Source organism: Macaca nemestrina, chromosome 7, assembly GCF_043159975.1.
Source record: "Macaca nemestrina isolate mMacNem1 chromosome 7, mMacNem.hap1, whole genome shotgun sequence".
NCBI classification, from domain to species: domain Eukaryota; kingdom Metazoa; phylum Chordata; class Mammalia; order Primates; family Cercopithecidae; genus Macaca; species Macaca nemestrina.
Window position 1 is genome coordinate 102058863 of NC_092131.1, and position 5148 is coordinate 102064010.

A 5148-nucleotide genomic window follows, 5' to 3' on the forward strand; every position below is an offset into this window, starting at 1 on the left:
TTCAAGACCAGCCTGGGCAACATGGTGAACCCCACCTCTACTAAAAATACAAAAATAAGCTGGGTGTGGTGGTGTGTGCCTGTAATTCCAGCTACTCAGGAGGCTGAGGCACAAGAATTGCTTGAACCTGGGAGGCAAAGGTTGCAGTGAGCTGAGATTGTGCCATTGCACTCTAGTCTGGGTGATGGAGTGAGGCTCTGTCTCAAAAAAAAAAAAAAAAAAAAAAAAAAAAAAAAAAATGGACAGCATGAGCGAGTTTTTTGGGAGTTATGGAACTATTTCATCAGTGGAAAGAAAAATGTAAAGCTGCCTTATCTCCAGATTATATGCTTATATAGGACATCTGATGAAATCTACAAAAACATTTTCTAGAAATAATAAATGAGGAAAGCAAGGTTGTAGGATACAAGTTCAATATACAAAAACTGATTGTATTTCCATGTACTGGCAACAACAAACCAAACACTGAAATAAAAATACTATTTACGACAATATCAAAAACATGAAATACTTAGGGATAAATCTGACAAAAGATATATAAAACCTGTAACTGGGCTAGGCAAGGTGGTTTGCTCCTGTAATTCTAGCAACTCAGCAGGCTGCGGTGGGTGGGAGGATTGCTTTGAGTCCAGGAGTTCAAGGTTGCAGTGAGCTATGATCATGTTGCTGCACTCTAGTTTGGGCAATACAGCGAAACTCCTTCTCTAAAAAACACCCACCCATATACTGAAAACCACAAAATATTGCTGACAGAAATTAAAGACAACCTAAATAAATGGAGAGTGTGATACCTTATTTATGAATTGGAAGACTCAATTTTGTTAAAATGTCAATTCTTTTCAAATTCATGTACAAATTCAACACAATCCCTATGATAATCCCAGGTGGCTTTTTCTTTTCCAGAAATTAAGAAGCTAATTTTACAACTCATAATTGGAGGACTAACACTACCTAATTTCAAGACTTATCACAAAGCCACAATATTCAAGACAGTGTGGAATTGGTATTAAAATAAACAAATAGATCAATGAAACCAAATAGGGAGTCCTAAATTAGATGCAAACATATATGGAGAACTTATTTTTGACATGGGCACAAAGACAATTCAGTGGAAAAAGGATATTATTTTCAACAAATAATGCTGGAGCAATTAGATATCTATATAGGAAAAAAATGAATGCTGATCCATACTTTGCACCATACCTTGCACCATTAACTCAAAGTAAAATCATACACCTAAATGTAAAACTGAAAACTATAAAACTTCTAGAAGAAAACATTGGCAATCTTCACTTAGACAAAGATTTCCCAGACATGACATTAAAGTATAACCTAAAAAAAACAAACTGGTCATTTAAACCTTTTCGAAAATAAACTTGTATTTCTTCAAAACACACTGTTAAGAGAATAAAAGGTAATCCTCAGACTGGGAGAAAATATATGTGCAAGTCACTTATCTAATAAACTACTTGCGTGTAGAGTATTTTTAAAACTCTCAAAACTCTCAAAAAGAAATAACCTGGCCGGGCATGGTGGCTCACGCCTGTAATCCCAGCACTTTGGGAGGCCAAGGCAGGCAGATCACGAGGTCAGGAGATCGAGACCATCCTAGCTAACACGGTGAAACCCCGTCTCTACTAAAAATACAAAAAATTAGCTGGGCATGGTGGTGGGCACCTGTAGTCCCAGCTACTTGGGAGGCTGAGGCAGGAGAATGGTGTGAACCCGGGAGGTGGAGCTTGCAGTGAGCCGAGATAGTGTCACTGCATGCCAGCCTGGGAGACAGAGCGAGACTCCGTCTCAAAAAAAAAAAAAGAAATAACCCAAATTTTAAATATGTGCAAAAGATTTGTACAGATACTTAACCAAAGAAGATATACAGATGGCAGACAGACTCATAAAAAGATGTTCAGCATCATTAGTCATTTGTGAAATGCAAATTAAAATCATGAGATACCACTACATATATATTAAAATGCCTAAAAAGATAGACCATACAAGTGTTGTTGAAGATGTACAATAAGAATGCTCATACACACTGTTGGGAATCCAAAATAGTACAACTGGTTTGGAAAACAGTTTGGCAATTTCTTAAAATGCTAATGTGGAGGCCAAAGCAACTCCATCTTGGATGCTAATCCTCCATGTTAACTTCTGATTATCCCCAGTTCCAGAAAAACCTCTAAGATTTCCAGTTGGGCTCATTCCTTGTGTAAGAGCACCACTTACTGTAAATATTGCCCTTAGGTCAAAACAACCTTGATGTTATCACCCTTGCCATAAATTCTGCCCTTAAGCAATTATCTTACACATTCCTTCTGAGGCACCTTTCTCTATAGTACAGAAACCCAGGGTCTGGTGGATAATGGCAGGGATCCACCATCTTGTCTTGCTTCCTGAGACACAGACATGGCTTCTGTTTGTAAGTCCCTATTAAATGTTTGTTTCTGAGAAACTGGGTATGTCAGCCTCTTGCTTTGGCCTCTCAGCTTTCTCAGACTTTTGAGGGTAGGTTTGCATAGGCCTGTTCACTGCAGGACAGTTAAACACACACCTACCATCACATCCAGTCATTCCACTCTTAAGAGTGGTAGAAGGGAACTGAAAACATATGTCCATACAAAGACTTGTACACGAACAGTCATTACAACTTTATTTGTAGGAGCCCCAAAGTGGAAACAACCCAATGTTCATCAATAGGCAAACAGATAAGCTCTCACACATTGTCAGTGGTAATAAAAAATAGTATAGCCACTTTGAAAAACAGTTTGGTAGTTTCTTGCAAAGTTAAACATACCATATGTTTCAGCAATCACATTCCTGCATATTACACTAGGAAAATTAAAACTTATGTTTCACATCAAAATCTGTACTTAAATATTTATAGCAGCTTTATTTATAATTGATTCAAATTAGAGACAACACAAATATACTTCAGTGGGTGAATGGATAATGAATTATAATACATTCACATTGTGGAATAAAAAATTACAAACTACTGATGTGTACAACATAATCTCAAATGCATTATGCTAAGTAAAATCAGGAAAGAAAAGAAAATGCTACATACTATATGATTCACTTTATATGATATTGTGAAAAAAGCAGAATTGTAGGTATAAAAAACAGATGAGGCCGGGCACGGTGGCTCACACCTGTAATCCCAGCACTTTGGGAGCTCGAGGTAGGTGGATCACCTGAGGTCAGGAGTTCCAGACCAGCCTGACGGTGAAACACCATCTCTACTAAAAATATAAAAAATCAGCCGAGCGTGGTGGTGCATGCCTGTAATCCTAGCTCAGGAGGCTGAGGCAGGAGAATCGCTTGAACCCAGGAGGCAAAAGGTGCAGTGAGCTGAGATTGTGCCATTGCACTCCAGCCCTGGCAATAAGAGCCAAACTCTATCTCAAAAACAAAAACAAAAAACAGATTACATAAATCGGTGTTTAGAAGCACCCTGTGCTCACCTCTATCATCTAACATATCTCTGTATTGTACTTATCAGTTTACTGTGTTCCTTATTAACCTTTACCCTAGGACTAGAGTTCAGCACAGCGGTTGGTATACGGCCAGCACTCAATAAATTCTTATTGCTTGCAGAATTTCCCTGACCAGGGCCATGCACTTAGAGAAAACTTTTGGATCTCTTCCAGGCTCTTTCCTCTGCAAAAAATGAGTAACCCATGGGGCCAAGGAGATATGCTCACCCAAAGCCTAGTTTCCCTCTTTTGGAGTCTAGACCATGTTCGGGGTACCAATACCCCTGGAATTTACTGCCCAAATGACACCATGGCCTGCATGAGCCTTTCTCAGCTTTCTCCCGAGGGCAGACCCAGCTGCTACTGTGAGCACTTCTTGATCTGAAAGGTGGCCAAGGCACGGCTGCTTGCAGGGGTCTGGGCAAAAGTTGGATGTGGCTTGGAGTATCAGGATGGTATGCAAGGCCCCTGGCAGGGAATGTAGGTGGGCACCAGAAACCAGAAAAGAAAGGGAAGTGGGAAAAGACTGGGGGCCATTTCTCCCTACATTGCCATATTCCAGCTGTGTTTCCAGGTGTTCTAAGGAGTCTAAGAATTCTGAAAATGAACCTGGCCTTCTACATCACTATGAGGGTTTATTTGTCAATGTAGGAAAACAGACTATATTTTACTTAACAATTTATTACTTGATTTATAACTAAAATATTTAAACATACGGTATGCTGGACTCCATTTGTACTCTTACCCAGGGCCTGCAAATGTTATGAGCTGGCGTGACCAAGGGAATAAGGATTACAAAAATGTTGACGTTATTTTATTTTTTTGAGGCTGGAAAGCAGTGGCGCAATCTCGGCTCACTGCCACCTCCGCCTCCTGGGTTCCAGCGATTCTCCTGCCTCAGTCTCCCGAGTAGCTGGGATTACAGGTGCCCGACACCACGCCCGGCTACTTTTTTTGTATTTTTAGTAGAGACAGGGTTTCACCCTGTTGGCCAGGCTGGTCTGGAACTCCTAACCTCAGGTGATCCACCCACCTCGGTTCCCAAAGTGGTGTTGGGATTACAGGCGTGAGCCACCGCGCCCGCCGACCTTATTTTGTGGTTATAGAGGGTACATTTTATAAAATTACTGCCACGCAGTGGGTGAGGCTCCATTTCTTCAAGCCGCACAGAACGAATGTTCAGCGGTGCAATTTTATTGCAATCTATTTTTGCTTCACTTTGCTCACAATGACTCTTTTAGGGATTACCTCAGGTAACAATCTTCTTTCAGTGTTCAATAATCCAAGCAGAAAATTCTCTCACTTCATCCGGCTCTCATGCTAGGTTCACAATATGAATTGGCTTATCTCTGCCCTAACCACTTCCTTCACCATACATGGAGCTGGTGTAGCTCAAGGGAAAGAGACACGGCGCTGGGAAATGATTAGGCCCCACCGTCCCAAGCAAGAGCTCAGGAGAGTTCTCAGGCTGGGAGAGACCGTTCGGGATTTCACCCCGCGTTCCTGAGAACCTGAGATCTGCGGGGAGGCGCGAGGCATCCGGAAATGCCCGAGTCTGGGGAGACGGAAGCCCTCAGACTTTCCTCTAGGAGACTCTACAGGTAAAGGGGAGTCCTGGGACTCGAGGGGAGCCGCGACACCCGAAGGTAGGATCAAAAGTTTTGCTCAC

General features: G+C 41.4%; 1 protein-coding gene across 7 annotated transcripts in view; it reads right to left on the reverse strand.

The window, feature by feature from the left end:
* LOC105488323 (WD repeat domain 93) overlaps positions 1 to 5148 on the reverse strand; it is a 52053-nt gene that overhangs the window by 46789 nt on the left and 116 nt on the right. Inside the window, exon 1 of one of the 7 annotated variants that reach the window (XM_071100685.1) lies at positions 4728 to 5127. The exons of the other annotated variants lie outside the window; for them this stretch is intronic. The gene's annotated coding sequence lies outside the window, so the exon portion shown is untranslated. Of the gene's footprint in view, positions 1 to 4727; positions 5128 to 5148 lie in introns of those variants that run through there. 7 annotated transcript variants of the gene reach the window in all.